This window comes from Phoenix dactylifera, chromosome 9 (genome assembly GCF_051530095.1).
Source record: "Phoenix dactylifera cultivar Ajwa chromosome 9, Ajwa_hap1_PhDact_Kaust_v1.1, whole genome shotgun sequence".
NCBI lineage: Eukaryota > Viridiplantae > Streptophyta > Magnoliopsida > Arecales > Arecaceae > Phoenix > Phoenix dactylifera.
Genome location: NC_143198.1, coordinates 11,940,096 through 11,959,190, shown reverse-complemented (window position 1 = coordinate 11,959,190; position 19,095 = coordinate 11,940,096). Strand labels below are relative to the sequence as shown.

At 36.3% G+C, this 19,095-nt stretch overlaps 2 non-coding genes across 2 annotated transcripts; both read right to left on the bottom strand.

Annotated features, from left to right (window-relative positions):
* Positions 1–11,282: 11,282 nt before the first annotated feature.
* Positions 11,283–11,388, bottom strand: LOC113461650 (small nucleolar RNA R71). Its single transcript, XR_005510241.1, has one exon. It is a non-coding gene; the product is annotated as a small nucleolar RNA R71 (small nucleolar RNA).
* Positions 11,389–16,672: 5,284 nt separating this feature from the next.
* On the bottom strand, positions 16,673–16,779 carry LOC113461408 (small nucleolar RNA R71). Its single transcript, XR_003383667.3, has one exon. It is a non-coding gene; the product is annotated as a small nucleolar RNA R71 (small nucleolar RNA).
* Positions 16,780–19,095: the final 2,316 nt, after the last annotated feature.

Sequence of the window (19,095 nt, the reverse complement as noted above, 5' to 3'; positions counted from 1 at the left end):
ATATAAGGAAAAAAACAAGATACATATGAGAACTAGATATCTAGCCTAGGCTCTAAACATAGATCGTGAGACTCTCTCGGATTGCTTGGCTACGGCTCTCTCGGGTCCCATTTCTCCAAGATATTGAAGTAATCTACTGTTTGGAGATGATTGGAGAAGATTTGAGAGTGGGAAATAGGGTTTTCGGAAGAAGACAAAGGGTAAACAGTGCCCTAGATAGCTCACGGGTCCCCCTTTTAACAGTGGGATCCCGACGTTGGGTCGACTCAAGAAACTTCTTGGGTCGACTCAACGTTGGGTCGACCCTATTCTGGGTTGGGTTGACCCAAGTGCAGAATTTTTCTTTTCTCTTCCTTTTTGCTTCTAAAAATTTTCCTTGCTTCCGATCCTTATAAATTCTTTCTGGGACAATGATACATGAGTAAGGAATCTATAGATAACAAGTTTGACTCATGTTTCATAGATTTTTAGAAATTGGAGGAATGTATCATGAGACTACTTGCTCCCTTTTATATTTCTTCAATAAAAAGGATCACATATACCTAATTCTCTCCTTAGCGTGCAGAATCTATCTTCACTCAAGGGTTTTGTGAGTATGTCGGCTAATTGTTTTTCAGTGCATATATGCTCAACACATATGTTTCCATTTTGCACATGATCCCTAATAAAGTGACATCTTATTTCTCTTTGTTTGGCTTTAGGAATGAGATATTTACGATGTAAGCCGGAAGTGATCTCTAAATGTAGATTCCAAGGATAGTTTTGAAATCAAGTGTAGATGGAATCTTTTTCAAGTTATTTTAGGGAGTATCAAGAATAATATTCAAAGAAAGGCACGGATGAAAATCCAACATTTTTTTTTTAATATATTAAGTATATAGCAAAATGAGAGCAATCTAATTAATTTTCAGAGTATAGTATAAGATCAAATATAGATCAAACCTTATATACTTGAAAAACATAAGATTATGTTGAATCCTTAATTCTTAATGACTTTAAAGTTCTTTCATGATATAAAAGTATTGGGGCATAGACAACAAGACATGAATTTATGCAATGTAGGATATATAAAATTCAGGGCTTTGAAAGTTCTTTTAAACCTCTCTTAAAGACTTTCTTTTACTCCTTTAAAGATCATAGCATCAAAATCAATTAAAATGAATTGGCTCATGATTGAAACACTAAAGTGCAAGCCAATAAGAACTCATTAGTAGATTCCAAAGTAAATTTCCAATACTAAGACAAATGGAATCCTTTTCACTTAGTTTTCAAAACAAGTGATTTACCAATTAAGTACAGATAAAAATCCAATTTTCAAAAGATATTCAACGAAGCACAAAGTTTAATACCACTTCACATTTAGTATTCTTTCTCTTATCTTTAGTTGAATTTCAGATTTTAATGATAAACGTGAATAAAACTGAACCTTTATGATATCAAGAATGTAGAGTGATCTAGAATTATTCAAAATTTATAGCAATCACTCTTTTTAATCTTTTAAGAACAAGTTATGCTTCCTCTTAATCTTTGAGAAAATGTACTGAAATATTAATCAGAAAATGATTCATTTGAAGCTCAAATTCTTTCAAAAGCATTTACATTTTCTTTCTTTTAAGAATCATTTGAGTGAGCTGAAATATTTCTAGACTTGAGATCATTCACTCTTTTAATAATATATATACATATATATTTTGATGAAAGTCTTTAACAATGTAGGAGAGGAAAAAATATATAGATGATCATTGAAATATATGTATTTATAGAACTCAATTTCTTAATCAAGGTTTTTCAGCAATATAATATATGAAGCACAATAAATCTTTTCAATATCAAAATAAAATCATATATTAAAAATATTTGTTTGCAATCAAGATCATCAAAAGACACATCATTCAGACCAATATTAGTACACTTTGAAGATAAGAAATGATATGTTTCAGATGCGTATCGGGGCAAGCAATCAAGGCATCAGAATTATTCTATTTTTCTTAAGCTGTAATTTTATCTAGAAATTCATGTTGAGTTTAAGCTTTTATATAAAATCAGATTCTGAATTTCATAAAGATTCTCAAGGAGGCTTTCAAAGTTGTAATTTGAGATATGTATCTTCACATTGTAGCTCATCTTAAATCATTAAGATTGAAAACACATATTTCAAAAACATTAGAGCACATCCAGAATCTTTGTAATTCATATTGAATTTTGGTACAAATTGGAGGACATTATGTACTAATGTTAGGCAAGTTGAAAGATAAATTATAATCAATTCATTCTGCCTAATTTGCAAATTCAGATTATCCTTTTCTTCTTCTTTTTATAAATATATTCAACTTTCAGATTTCAAAGGTGATCATGAACGACAAATCTAAAATTTCTTTCAAAAATATTTTTAGAAAAATTCTTTATGTAATTTTTCAAACATTCAAGCATTGGAACCGATTTAATAAGAAATTTTATTTTTGATCAAGAGAGTACAAGAGAAATCCAACATATCATTGATGAGTATAGAATACAAGTAAAACAATTTTCATTAGGCTTTGAGGCACAAGTTATTTCGAAGTCAAAGGTGAAGCAAAAACTTGTATACAAAGTTAAAGCCTATTCCAAATTATGAGTGTTATAAAGAAAAATAAATTTGCTATTGGTAGAAACATGTTTCAATCAAATTATTCAAGCATGAAGCATTTCAAACTGAATATTGAAAATATATAATTCAAAGTATGCAAAACATAACAAGCATGTCATGGATCAAAATCAATTCTTTTCAAAAAAAATTTTTTTTTTATTTAAATACAATTTAGCACTGATTTTATCCTTAAGGTGTGTTTTCAAGTGATTGAAACTTCATTTGATTTTTCACAACCTTCTTATATATTTTCATTTATTTATCATTCATTCCCCAAATTTTTAATTTCTTTCTTTAACCATTCAATGAACATTTTGATTATCTTCATTTATTTTTCGGTTTTACTTTTCTATGCTCCATATTCTATTTGCTCCCTATCCGGTGGAGTTGGAAGGGGCACGAGGTACTACCACTAGCCTCCCTCTTGTGCCGTCCCTAATATGCCCTACACCGAATAGTTGGGTCAAATAGTGCCGGGTACTACCACTAGCCTCCCCATTGGCACCATCCCTATAATGAGCAATGTAGAAATGTTAAACTGTTCTCTTTAGCAACAAGATATTCACTCCAAACTCTCCCTAGTTAAATATAATTAATTACGGATTTTATCCCTTCCAAAAGAATGTTCACACAAGTCTCACAAATATGCTGAATATATTATGCTTGCGCTGCTTTTACTTAAGATTGGAGTATTTACTTAGCTTTTACTTCTTCTGAGCAATGTTCATTTTCTTTTTTTTTCTTTATCTCTCTCTCTTTTTGTTATTTTCAAGTAGTTACATGAAAGAGCAGAATAAAGAATTAATCTAATATGCTGCATATAAATATATATCATGCAAACAGCATTTTCATTATGCCCAATGATTCATAGCTTATCACAAGTTATTTTGAATTAGAAACTTGAGGCATAAACTTGTGTATTTCATGGTTATGCATTATACAGGCAAAAGTGAACTTCAATTTAATCATACCATGAAACAATTATCATTAGCATGAGAATGAAGCATGATATCAAGAAGATTAGCAATTAAATGTTTAATCATGCTACCATATAATTTTAGACTATTAATTTTGCTCAACTAACTCACAAGAGAAGGGTTTAGATTACCAATGCATTTAGCATTCTTCAAGCCAAATACCTTTTAGATTCTTTACACCCTTGGCTGAAGAAAATCTCCTTTTTTTTTGTTTGCAAGGGAATGTTTATTGTATCTTTCATCGAGGTGTCCTTCAAGTTGAAATTTCTTGCTCATAAATCCTGTATCATTAATGAAATCTTTTTTTTTTTGAAGGAAAGTCATTAGTTTCTTCAAGATACAAAACATTCATACAATATATTTCTTAGCTAGATGACTCAACATAAGATATGACAATAATTGAACATTAAGTCACTTTACTCAAGAGATTGTCTAAATATAAGCAAGCACAAGTCACTTGAACTAAAGAGATAACTTCATTAAGTAAAATGGTTCAAGGACAAGCATGTGAGGCAATAGAAGGATTCATCAAGGTCAAAAATTTTTTTTTTTATTTTCAGAATTAATTTAGCTTAGATTCTATTTGCTTAAGATAATTATCAATAAGATATACAAGTTGAGTTTTAATCAAATTATCTTAAACAGTTGTTTCTATCAAAAATTTTGATTATGATTTAGTTTTCAACACTAATAATCATGTTTCAGGGAGTTGAGCAATCTTCTTTTAGAGCAATTAGGATTTTATTTTGACTTATGAGTGATAGTTTAAAAGAATTAATATTCATGCTTTAAAAGATTTTTATGATCAAGTTAAGCATGACATGTTACAATTAATCAGTAGAATTTGAGATAATTTTAGAGAAAGATATTAATCATGGATACAAAGATTATGCTCAATGAAGTTTTAACATGAAGGCATGAAATCAGCATCTATCATTTATACTAGAGAGAAAATTTAGATTTTGAAAACTTGAAGGAGAAAGTTATACATATTCATTCATTGTTTTCTTATCATCATGCAAGCACTAGAAAATTTCATGCTAAGATCGTGTAGATAAGATTTGTCATACATACAAGGCATTTAATAAATATTCAATAGCCTAACTGAATTTATAAAGTTAAGCATATCAAGACATAAAATGACAATTTAAATTACATTCACAAATGATGAAATAAAATTTATTTATAAGTCACGTGCCATGGCACCCAATTAAGAGTTTCACATGAGTTTCAAGGGCTGCTTTGACACATTTGCAAGATAATCTCAGTTTTTCATTTTAGGTACCCAAGCTTGCTTGGGTCTTTGGGAGTTAGTGCATATGGTTCCTTTTGGAATCCAAATCTGTTTAATTGTAATAATTTTATCATTTGATTTGCTTGTATTAGAACCATAGGTAAAGTTTTTATGCCCAATCTTTTTATGTTTGAAATAAGTTATCTTATTTGATGGTTTGCTTGGCGAATTGATAACCTTTTTCTTTAGGGGTTTATTATTGAGCAAAGGAATCCAACCAAGTCTTGATTTATCAAAAACAGCATGTTGGCTTTCAAACATCGTTTTTAATCTTTCTAAACTTACAGTGAATTTGTTAATAAAAGATTTCAATTGGTTAACTTCTTCACTTAAGTTTTGATTTTCTTTAATTAAATTCTGGTTTTTCTGAATCAATTCTTCCGAATTTAATCTTAAGCGTTCATTCTCAGAGTTTAATTTGTCTCTCATTTTAGCGGAAGAATTTCTTTCTTCTAATATTTCCAGATTTATCTTTTTAAGATTTTTATTTTTCGTAGCTAATTTTCTACATTCACCATACAAATCATGAAAAGCATTTAATAGTTCATCATAAGAGAATTCTTCCTGAAATTCATTAGGTGTGAAATCAGATTCAGATTTTACCTTATCTTCTTGTGCCATAAAGCATAAGTTAGTTACCTCTTGTAGTTCTTTGGAGCTAGTATCATTATTGTTGCTCCTCACTTTCATTTTCTTGCTTGACTCTTCCTTAGTCAAGGCTTTCTTGCTTTTTATCTCTTTCTTCCTTTCTTCTTGCTTCCTCTTCTTCTTTGTCTTTAGGAAGCTTTTGAATTTTTCGGTGTTTGGGCATGGATCCTTGTTTTCATCACCGAATTCTTCATTTGTTGTTCTTTCTTCTGGATTGGGAGATTCAACATCGTTTTCTGCAGGCTCACTGTTAGTATGTAATTGAAGCACATGTGAGCTAATCTGAATATTGTCATAGATATTTTCTAAAGTATCCCAGATTTCCTTAGCAGATAAGCATGCAGAGATTTTATTAAATTCAGTTTCATGGATAGCACAATATAGTATGTTCATAGCATTAGCATTCAATTGTGCTAAGTCTTTTTCATTAATAGTGTGAGAGAGTGAGTGAGGGCCTCTGGTAATGATGTACCATAATTCATAGTTTGAAGCTTGAATGAATATCCTCATTCTAGCTTTCCAATAAGTGTAGTTTGTGCCATTAAATAGAGGTGGTCTATCAATTAATTGTCCCTCTCGTATAGAACATCCCACTTGGGTTGTCATGATCTTTAACTCTTGATTGTGAGATCAATGGGTACTATTAGAGCACCTTGCTCTGATACCACTTGTTGCCCAAGGTGACAATCCAAGAGGGGGGGTGAATTGGATTTTTCTAAATTTTAGTGCTTTTAAAAACTTTCGTAATTAAGTGCGGTGAATGCTTTCATAAATTACTTGAATGAATTAAACTAGAGTAAAGATGAAAGATAATGCAAGAATAAGCATAAGAACAAGCACAACACAAACACAGCGATATATAGTGGTTCGGTGCACCCCAAGGCACCTACGTCCACTCCCCAAGCGTCCCCTTGGGAATTTTACTATAACCCCTCGGATTACAGTAGGATTGTTTTCCGGGCTCACAATCCAAAACCTTTACAATTTGGTTTTTCGGGATCACCAAGAACCTATGTTGGTTTTACGGGCTCACCAACAAACCTTCACAATTGGTTTTACGGGCTTACCAAGAACCTATGTTGGTTTTACGGGGTTTCCAACAACCTACGTTGGTTTTACGGGCTTACCAACAACCTACGTTGGTTTTACGGGGTTACCAACAACCTACGTTGGTTTTACGGGCTTACCAACAACCTACGTTGGTTTTACGGGCTTACCAACAACCTACGTTGGTTTTACGGGCTTACCAACAACCTACAATGTTGGTTTTACGGGCTTACCAACAAACCTTACAACAAGTAGTTTGACAAACAAAAAGAAAGATTCAAACTCCTAAATGAGCATATAAAACAATATAAACTACAAAGAAGAGTTAGAAAATATTTATCGCTTTGAAGTGGCTTCTCTCTTCTTTGTCAAGGATGCTTCACTTCTTCAAGGAAGGATGGAGCTCTTGATGACTCTTTGAATCTGCTCAATCCCTTTCTTTGATTCTTGAATGAAGCCCTTGGATGAAGCTTGCCTTGCTAGGGTTCTCTCTTGAATGCACTTAATGTATTTTCCCAAAAGCTTGCTTCCTCTGATGAATACTCCCTCTTAAATACTTCTCCAACCTCCAAATAGTCCTTTCTGACCGTTGGATTGAAGAAACTAGCTGTTTATAGCCGTTGGGAGTCCAAAAAGCATTTCTGCACAACTAGCCGTTATGTTCAGCCCGTGTTTGGGTCGGCTCAACCTGTCCTTGGGTCGACCCAACCTTCACTTGGGTCGACTCAAACATTCCTTGGGTCGACCCTCTCAGAAAACACAGAAACTTGAAATTCAGCCTTCTGTTGCCTTGGGTCGACCCAACCTTTCTTTGGGTCGACTCAAACCTTGGGTCAGCTCAACATTTTTCTTGGGTCGACCCAAGGTCAGCTTCAGAAAATTCAGAGCCTTGAATTTCAGCCTTTCTTCACTTGGGTCGACTCAACCTTTCTTTGGGTCGACTCAAGCTTGGGTCGACTCAACTTCATCTTGGGTCGACCCTCTCAGTAAATCCAGAGAACCATTTTTCCTTCATATTTTGAGGTTCTTGAAGTTTGGGTCGACTCATGCTTACCTTGGGTCGACCCAACCAACTGTTCATCTGTGCCATTTTTGCAGGAGTGTGCCAAATGATTTCTTGATGTGCCGGGGTCGACTCAAACAATCTTTGGGTCGACTCAATCCACACTTTGCTGCATTCTCAAGGTTAGATCCATTCAAATGAACAAGAACATATATATATTTTCAATTTAAACAAATATACTGAGAGTAATGAACTTATAAATGAAGTATCAATTTAACTTATAGCATGCTCTAGATAATTGCTTGTTAATCATCAAAATAACACTATCATCCTCAGAGGAAATTCTATTCAATAAGTAAATAGCTGAAAATAGAGTATTTATCTAAAGAAACAAGGATAAATCAGTGAAGCTCATCATGGACCGGACCATATCCAATAAAGTCTGATTCCTCCTTTCTGACACTTCGTTGAGCTGAGGTGTACCAGAAGGAGTCCATTATGAAACTACACCATTCTCCTTGAGATAATTACAGAACTCTCCACTAAGATATTCACTTCCTCGATCTAATCGAAGAACCTTAATGAGTTTTTCTGTTTATTTTTCTGCTTCATATCTCAACTCTTTGAACCTTTCAAAAATTTTAGATTTGTGTATCATACACATATCCATACCGTGAGTAATTATCGGTAGATGAAGTAAAAAATTACAACCCCTAGCCTGCACATCGAGTAGGCCACACACATCAGTGTGTACTAGGGTAAGTATTTCAGTGGACCTCCCTGTGTCCTACAAAGGATAATTTAGCCATCTTTCCTCGAAGGCAGAATTTACAAATCGAATATGACTCGAAAGTCAATGAGCCCAAAAGCTCATGTTTCTCCAATTTGTTTATTCTGTCTTCTCCTATATGGCCAAGCCTGAGGTGCCACAAATACTTTAAATTTATCTCATTTCTGGATCTATTAGATCCTATGGTATTCATTGTTTTCTCAGATACATTCATAGATACATCCATATGTATGTGATAGAGATTGTCAATCATAAAACCACGTTGAACCAATTTATTTCTCAAATAAATGGAACAGTAGTCTTATAAAAATCTTTTTGGGCTAAACAAGATACAGAAATTAAATTTCTGCTAGCAATAGGTAACAGTCCCTAAGTATCCTGAGCATTTCTGACATACCTTCTGAAGATCTGTCACCCTTCATGTTCTTTATGCTTCCCATGTATGTAGGACAGTTCCTCTTCCAATGGCCGTCCATTATGCAATGGAAACACTTTTTCTTGCAATTGGCCTTTTTCTTGGAACTTCCTTACTTGGCTTCTTGTTCTTTTTTTGCTTCTTTGCAGGCTTCTTTTTCTTCCAGATAGACTCTCTCTTGGAAGTAGAAACCAACTCGACAGCGAGAACGATGCCCCTTGAACTCTTCAAGGTCCCTAAGGTAGTTACCAATTTATTTAACAATTTTGTTTTGGTGCATACAATCTTGTTCATATGGTAGTCTACTATAAACTGTTCATATGAATCTAGAAGGGATTGTAGGATCAGATCTATTTGCAATTCCTTATACATGGTCATACCGAGCTTCTCAAGCTCCTCTATGTCTTTGATCATAGTCAAACAGTGATCGTGGACAGACTGCCCCTCACGTATCTTTGCCTTGAAGAGCCTCTTGGACACTTCAAAACATGCTGCACGACTCTGATCACCATACAACTCTTGCAGGTGATTTAATATGTCCCTGGCAGTCTCATGTTCTCATGCTGGCATTGTAATTCATTGGACATACATGCCATTGTGCAGCACCTAACTTTATTGTCATTGTTCGTCCACTTAACATGCGTCTTACGCTAATCAGTGATTGGACAGATTGGTAACACAGGGATTCCGTGGTCTAGCACATATCCTAATTTCTCATAATTCAAAACTATTTTGTAATTTGCTGAGCCAGTCTTTATAATTGGGTTTGGTCAAACGGTTGTTCTATAGGATATGAGTTAAAAATCTAGAAGCTGACTTTATAATCCTCAGAGAGTAAAGATTCTAGTTAGAATTTTGTACTTGATCCTAATTTGTTCTAGGGTCTTTTAGAACAAATGTACCTCCCACTATTTTCTCGAATTCCTCACACTCCCCTGGTAGGAAAATGGAAAACCTACACGACTAGGATTTCTAGTGGGTACTGCAGTCCCACCGATTTACATGCCACCTGACCTAACAGTTATTGGTGACACATAAATGGATGAGTGTACAACTGTTGTACAATGCTTCTCAAGCATGTTGCAGTGCTACTTGGTCTCTAAGTCATGAAGACCTCACCTAACAGTTATTGGTCCCATTCCTTAGTTAAGTCAGACCCACCGTATAACCATAGAAATAAAGTCGTCATTGGGTCCTCACCTAACAGTTATTGGTGCCCAACCCCACCTTTACCCCTACAACATCTCATATCTATAGAGAGGTCCAGCCCCCCGATGCAACTTGCCCACTGTGTCCAGCCGAGACAAGTCAACACCAGAAAGACCTTAGCAGCTCTACTACGGTGGAAGACCTATAGACTTAATATTGGTTAATCATATCTTAGTGTTTGCAACTTGAGCTCTTCATAAGAGATAATCGAACAATTGGCCAGGTAAGCAGGTGGGAGGCTCCCCTTACTCAGAGAGTAAGTGATAAGTGCTGAATAATTTATAATTTAGTTATCTTTCCATAGCACTTATCAATGTTCTTAAACTGATAAATACGTATTTTACCATGAAATTGAATAATCATTTAAATAAATTTAAAATATGGTAAGAAGTAGATAATTCTTTTCTTAAACCAGACTCTGAACTTGTCTCCCTCTTGGTTGCAATCTTGTTTTGACCCGGTTTGGTGACCTGATAGAGTTGTAATCAAACTAAGGTTATAATTAAATGGGTTTTGGTCCTGAGTAGATTGAAAGTTATAATTAATTATTTTTATATGGAAAAAATGTTTGATTAACCCTTCTTATTAAGTCATGGTCTTGTTTATTTTATCTGGTTGAGTTCAGTCTGAAGCAGTTTAGCGAGAATTAAATTTAAATGACGTTGGACTCGAGGACAAGTCAATGATCATGACCCACCTCCAATCCAAAGCCAATTCCCCTATTCTTCCCAGATCAGCAGCCATCCAACGGACTTGCCATTCTTTCTTTACTAGCTGAAACAGGGGAGACTTTTATGCCGTTGATTTCAAATCCTCCCCAGCACACCCAGATCCTCGTTTCAAAGCAACACACACAGATCCTCGTTTCAAAGTAACGCTCCCAAATCCTCCGCGATCGATTCCCAGCTCCAAGCCGTGATCGGCTCCCACCAGCCTTCCATTCCTCTTCTCCCGCGATGCATCCCGCCAGGCGTTTTCCGCATCCAGGTAGCTACGACATCGTCTTCATCCCCATGTGATCCAAATGCTCCCATCTTTTTATCGGCTCACCAACGAAGAATCATATAAACACCTAGATGAATTCCTTGAGATTTGCACCACTGTCAAGATTCAGAACTTCACTGATGATGCTCTGAAACTTAGATTATTCCCTTTCTCCCTTAAAGATAGAGCCAAACAATGGCTGAATTCTTTAAAAGCTAATTGATTCATTCTTGGGATCAAATGCAACAAGAATTCCTTAAAAAATACTTTCCCATAGGAAGAACGAACCAGTTTAGACGTGCCATTACAAGCTTCTCCCAAACTGAGGGAGAAGAATTTCATGAAACTTGGGAGAGATTTCGGGACCTAATCCGTAAATGCCCTCATCATCAAATACCTAAGTGGTAGCTAGTGCAATGTTTCTATGACGGATTGACTGAATGAAACCGTCAGATGATCGATGCTGCATGCGGGGGGACTTTCATGCTTCAAAATGAGCATGAAGCATGGCAATTATTTGAAAATCTTAATGAAAACTCCCTCCACCATGCTTCCTGTTCTCGTCAAGTACCCCTGAGTTCTCAAAGAAAAGGGACCATTTGTGAAATAAGTCATTCCATGGACCTGTCTAGCAAGGTAGATGCATTGTTCCATAAGATTGATCAATTGATGATAGGAGGACATATCATTATCTCGTCCCAAGCACAAGTGTGTGCCATCTGTTCTAGCCCATCGCACCCTATTCATGAGTGCCCCTCAGCGCCCCAATTCCCCGAACTCATGCAAGAACACATCAATGCTGCTCAGACACAGCCTAGACCGGGTAATGACCCATTTTCGAATACATATAATCCGGGATGGCGGAATCATCCAAATTTTTCTTGGAGGCAGCAAGCTTCGAATAATGCCCAACCCTACTTCCAAAATTTTCATCTCTACCGTCCCTCAACTCAATTTCAACACCCTCCTCCTCCAACCTAAAGAAATACAGCCTTTGAGGAGAAAGTATTGACTGCCCTTCAAGGTTTGGAGGCAAACACACAACTATTGCACTCTCACATGCAATCAATTGCTAAGCTAGAATCCCAAATGGGTCAACTAGCCAATGCATTAAACAAGCGAGAGGAAGGTAAGCTTCCAAGTCAACCAATGAGTAATCCTAGGGGACAATACGTGGCTCAAGAAACTCGACTAAATCATGAGCAAGCCAATGCTTTGACTACCCTAAGGAGTGGACGTATAATAGATAATAAGGTTGGGGAGGGTAACAATAAGGAAGATGAAGAAGAGGAGAGGAATGTATCACATGAAAACCCAAAACCTTCTTCAGCTAGTCCACCATCTGCCACAACCCACATTCCAAAGGCTCCATTCCCTGAAGCACTTAATGCACCCTCTCCCTTTGGCAAGAAGGGAACTTCATTAGAAGAGATGATGGAGGTCTTCAAATAAGTTAAAATCAACCTCCCACTCCTTGATGCCATCAAACAAGTTCCCTCCTATGCCAAATTTCTCAAAGACCTTTGCACCCAAAAGCGGAAATCTAGGACACATGTGCCTAAAAAGATCCTCCTAACTGAGCAGGTAAGTTCCATTCTCCAACACAACACCCCTCCAAAATTCAAAGATCCTGGCGCTCCCACTATTTTCTGTGTCATAGGAGATAACTCCATTGATCGAGCACTTTTAGATCTAGGGGCAAGTGTGAATCTTCTACCCTATTCAGTCTATGAAAAATTTGGGTTGGGTGAATTGAAACCTACCTCGGTATCTTTACAATTGGCTGATAGATCGGTGAAGATGCCAAGGGGGATGATTGAAGATTTTCTTGTCAAGGTAGACAAATTCTATTTTTCAGTAGATTTTATCGTCCTTGACATGGAACATGTGCCCAACCTAAAAAAATAAATTCCTGTGATTCTTGGTCGTCCCTTTTTAGCGACAGCCAATGCATGTATCAACTGTAGAACTGGGGTAATGGATATATCATTTGGGAACATAAAAATTAAGTTAAATGTGTTTCATGCCGCTGACCAACATGTGAGGGAAGACGAGTGTTGCCTAATTGACGAAATGGATGATCTTGTAGAGAATGCTCTTCCCTATATCGTAGAAAATGACCCCTTAGAGGCATGTTTGGCCCATTTTGACATTGACAACTTTGATATAGACAAGGCCGTAGAAGAAGTTAACATCTTACTCGACAATCAATCTCCTATGAGTTCCCTTGGAAGATCCGACATGAACCCCTTCCCCTCATTGCTAGCACACCACTTTGTCCTTCCATTGATTCTCCACCTAAACTTGAGTTGAAACCACTTCCGACAAATCTTAAGTATGCGTTTCTAGGACCAGAAGATAGCCTCCCTGTAATCATCCCAGCCAACTTATCTACTGAACAGGAGGGTAAACTTTTAAGGATACTAGAAGAGAATAAACATGCCATAGGATGGTCTGTAGCCGATTTGAAAGGGGTTGACCCCTCTGTTTGTATGCATCGAATTCATCTCGAAGATGATGCAAAGCCCACCCGAGAAATGCAAAGAAGACTCAATCCTAACATGAAGGAGGTAGTCAAGAAAGAAGTGGTGAAGTTATTAGATGCCGGAATTGATGAGAGTACAAAAGTATAATTTTTATATTATCTTAATTAGTATTATAGTTAATTTTTATTAATAAAATTAATTAATTAATGTTTTATTTGTGTTTGAGTGAAATTAATCCAAGAGACCTAAGCTAAACCAGCTCTTCAATTCCAAATGGCATCTCATCAGCATCTTTCCGTTTCTCCTGTTTCTTCCCAGCTCATCCAAGCGTGGAGCGTGCGACGGAAAGGGAGGAGGCCAGCAGCCATCGGAGGAGAAGAGTCCCAAGCCGAGTCTTCTTAACTTCCCAAACGTCTGCAACATCCCAGCATTCATCAGAGTCCTTCCGTCTCCCCCGTTTCTTCTCAGCTTATCCACAAATCCAACATCAATGACTGCAGCTCAAACTTCTTCAATGTTCAAACTCCTAACGCCGAGGAGCTTCCCAGCATCTTCCAACCGTCCGTGACCTCCCAGCACATGCAATCGGATCATCCATTTCGGAATAGAGCTTCCAGCCGAGGAGTCTTCTCAACACCCCAACGGCCATCCACGTATTCCATGCATCCGATCGTTTTCCAACCGTTCCCAGCAAATTAATTCCATCCACGAGGAGTGTTCCCATATTCGCAAATCCCTCCACCCCGCATCTCAGCCGCATTTCATCCGGCCTCTTCAACATGCTATAAGAAGGCAGCCGAGCAAGCAACCAGGGGGAGGCGAGAAGGGAGCATCTCCTCTTCCAATCTTTCCAGCCGGACGAAAGGAGGGAAATCAGCCGACGAGGAAGGAGAGAACCACACGGTGGAGGAAAAGGAGGAAGCGAGTGGAAGCCACGGAACAAGGGAAGCCAACATCCATTTCTTTCCCAGCCGAGCGAGAGAGGAGAAGAGGCCACGGAAGGGAGGAAGCAACCGGGAGAAGAAAACAGAGCATCCTGTTTTCTGAACCAAAGAAAAAAAAAAGGAAAAAGGGATTTATGTTTATTTTAAGTTATTCTTTACAATTCCTTTTTATAAAAATGTTTCCATTTCATATGAGTAGCTAAATCTTCTCTAGCTAAGGCTAGGAAAAAGCCTAGCAATTTCTTCATGTATTTCATTTAATCATCAATGGGATTTTAATGTTTTTCTTTTTGATTTATGGTGCAGTAAATTTATAAAAATTATTTCAAACTTATATATTTTCTTTGATTTGTTATTTCTCTCGGGTATAACAGATGCTTAGAAATCCCTGTAGTTTAAAATAGAATTACTGTAATGCTGCCCATAAAACTAAATCTATTTAACTGAGATAATAGATGATTTTAAGAAAACCATGATGAAGTGCTAGGCTGAATCCTGATGCCTTAGTTATATTTTGTCAATTCGAATATTATTTAGCCTTTAGTTTTTGTTCACTGTCAAATCCCTGTGGATTTGATCTCGGTCTCACCGAGAATATTACTTTGCTACACCCTATACTTGGGGTATCCTACGTTTAATTTTCTTTTTTTAAAAGAGCAAGATTAAAATCGTAGTAAGTTTTTGGCGCCGTTGCCGGGGATTTGCAACGTGCGAACGAGAACAAGGCTGAAAATTTCAATTTTTTATTTTTAGTTCTTCAATTTTTCTTTATTTTTAATACAGCTGAAATTTCAAATCTTTTCAGATTCAAGGGCGACACAAAGCAGGACCAGTAACGAGGAAGATCAAGATCACATTTTTGGATTCCCGGAGTGAACGAACTCCGGCCGTGAGTATTTAAATTAATTTTTCTGTTTTGCTCATACTAGTCCTATTTTTCCTAGATAAGAATTTTACTCTTGTTTTAAAAAAAAAAATAAAAAAAAAAATTTATTTTTAATTATAATAATAAAACAATAAAAATAATAAATAAATAAAAAGAAGAAAAAAATTTAGCTAGTTTGCTTGATCAACTATTCAAATGCAATTTAATGTCATGACATAAAATGTTAAAAATCTTCTTGATTGTTGCATATAGTATAAAGCATTTGCATAAAATAATCTAAGGGCTGAACCCATTAACAAGATAAGGTCGGGATTTCATCACTCGTCCTTAGCCCAAAAATCATCCAAGTGCATAAATATCCTAAGCCTAATTAAAATCAACTAGACGTTGGCCTCTAAGGATAATCGAGCTCAATAGGACGAAGACCACTGAAAGTTGCACCAATTTCGCTCTATGACCCCGGTCGATGTCTAGGCAAGCTTTGTCCCTCTAAGTGATTAAAGGGAGACAGTTTCTGTTCGAGGAAAGTGAGTTTTAAGTGGGACCTTTGCTACACGCATCGTGACCCCTCCACTTACCTGGGAGCTTACCTGGTCGATTAGGTTATTAGACCGGATTGGAGGCTTAAGTGTACTCTTTAAACCAGTTAGGAGCTGTCTAGAAATTTTTAGGAAAACATTAGAAATAAGGGTGCTATGCTTTGATACTATTTGATTGTGAATAATTTTAGCAGCAGGGTGTCAATATTCATAGCTTTAGGCAATATTCATACTCATCCAAAACTCTAATATATATATATATATATACAAAATAAATAAATAAATAAATAATAATAATAATATAATAATAAAAAGTCAACTGGTTAATTGGTCAGTATATGCGGTTGTGGCAAAGGGATAAAACGAAAAGATTATTCCGAGTTGAATCTAGGGATAAAAGTTCAGATAATCAAATGGAAGATAATGGTAGTAATCAGGGAGATAATGAATTTCAAGATGACTTACCTATTAGAACGCTTCGTGATTATCTACAACCCACTAGGACCAGTACCCCATCCTGTATGGTTATTCCTACTGCTGCGGGAGCTTTTGACATGAAACCAGGAATAATCCAATTACTTCCAAAGTTTCACGGACTTGATTCTGAAAGTCCCTATTTGTATCTGAAAGAATTTGATGAAGTATGTTCAACACTTCATTTCAATGATGTCACTGAAGAGGTAGTTAAGCTTAAGTTATTTTCTTTTTCTTTAAAGGAAAAAGCTAAGTCATGGTTACACTCCTTAAGGCCTAGGACCATAGCTACCTGGCAAGAAATGACAAGAGAATTTTTAAAGAAATTCTTCCCAACACATAAAACAAACACACTTAGAAGAAATATCATGAACTTTGCACAAAAAGATGGAGAAACATTTTTTCAGTGTTGGGAAAGATTTAAGGACCTTCTCCTTGCTTGCCCACATCATGGATATGAAATTTGGAGGGTCATTAGTTTCTTTTATGATGGTTTGTCCTCCAATATGAGACAATTTGTAGAAATGATGTGTAATGGTGAATTCATGAGTAAGGAACCAAATGAAGCTTGGGATTATTTTGATCTTTTAGCAGAAAATGCACAAGCTTGGGATACAACAGATAAAAATGAAAAATCAAAAATAGCACCTAATGCAAAAGGAGGAATATATCTTATTAAAGATGATAATGATGTCAATGTAAAAATTGCTAATCTGACTAGGAAGATTGAAGCCATGGAATTAAGCAAAGCCAATATAGGAAAAGCACAAACTATTGTTGAAAGTATATGTGGAATTTGTGAGAGTAATGCACATGTAACCAAGGATTGTCCTACAATCCCTGCTTTTCAAGAAGTGTTGCATGATCAAGCAAATTTCACCAATACTTATAAAAGACCATTTCCAGAAACATATAATCCTAGTTGGCGAAACCATCCTAACTTTAGTTGGAGACATGGACCCACTGCCAATGAATCTCAAGGAAATTCTGTTCCTACTCCTTATGTGCCACCACATAGGAAATCCCTTGAAGATACTTTGCAAACCTTCATGCAAGGGCAGACTCAAATAAATCAGAATACAATGCAATCACTCCAAGAACTTAAAAATTCTGTAGGTAGAATTGAGGCTCAACTTAATGTTAGGGAAAGAGGGATATTTCCAGCCCAACCTCAATCTAACCCAAAGGGTCAACATGAGGTCCATGAAGCAAGTTCATCCCAACCTAAATTTGAGCAAGTAAAGTCTGCCACAACCCTTCGGAGTGGAAAAATAATTAACAAAGAAATTCAAACAAAAAATGACAAACCTAAAAAATCTATTGAAAAGAATGATGAAGATGATAATGAACAAAATGATCCAATACTGCATCACAAGATAGTTGCTCCATTTCCTCAGCGCTTGCTTGCAGCTAAAAAAGGAGTACCTGATCAAGAAATTCTGGAAATCTTTAAACAAGTAAAGATTAACATTCCTCTATTAGATGCCATTAAGCAGATTCCATCTTATGCAAAATTTTTAAAAGATCTTTGTACCATAAAGCGAAAGCTTTACGTACAAAAGAAAGCTTTTCTAACTGAACAGGTGAGTGCTATTCTCAAACACAACACCCCACCTAAATACAAAGATCCTGGTTGTCCTACCATATCTTGCATCATAGGAAACTTCAGGATACAATGAGCCCTTCTGGATTTAGGTGCTAGTGTTAACTTACTGCCCTATTCAGTTTATGAACAATTAGGACTTGGTGAACTAAAACCCACCAAGGTTACTCTCCAACTTGCTGATCGATCTATAAAGATACCAAGAGGAGTAGTCGAGGATGTACTTGTCCAAATTGATAAATTTTATTTTCCAGTCGACTTCATAGTATTAGATACCCAGCCTGTCATGAACTGTACCACTCCAATACCTGTCATTCTAGGCCGCCCATTTCTAGCTACTTCTAATGCTTTGATCAACTGTCGAAATGGAATAATGAAAATGTCATTCGGGAATATGACTATAGATTTCAATATATTAACATTTGTAAACAACCAGATAATGACAACGAAAATGATGAAATTCATGGAGTTAATCTGATCGACTCCATTGTAGAAGATGCTCTTGTCCCATCTCTTTCTTCTGATCCTTTAGAAACATGCCTAACTCATTTCGGAAATACAGATATCAACCAAAACTTTAGAGAAATCAGTGCTATATTAGATTCAGCTCCTTTGTTGGATACAGATAGGTGGAAATCTCGTTTTGAAGAATTGCCCACACGCAACAATAGTCCTCTACCATCTAGTGTTCAAGCACCTAAACTTGAGCTAAAGCCTTTGCCATCTGAGCTCAAGTACGCATACCTTGGTCAAGAAGAAACTTTTCCTGTGATCATATCATCCCAACTCGAACAAAGTCAATAACTAAAATTATTAGAAATTCTCAAAAAGCATAAGGGAGCATTAGGCTGGACAATTGCTGATATCAAGGGAATTAGTCCCTCAATTTGCACTCGTAGAATCCACTTAGAAGCTGATGCCAAACCTTCTCGTCAACCTCAACGTCGATTAAACCCAAACATGAAGGATGTGGTTAGAGCAGAAGTTCTGAAACTTCTGGATGCGGGTATGATCTACCCAATTTCAGATAGTAAATGGGTAAGTCCAACCCAAGTGGTCCCGAAAAAATCTGGTGTTACTGTAGTCAAAAATGCCAACAATGAATTAGTTCTAACTAGGGTCCCCACTAGTTGGCGTGTATGCATTGACTATAGGAAACTTAATTCTATC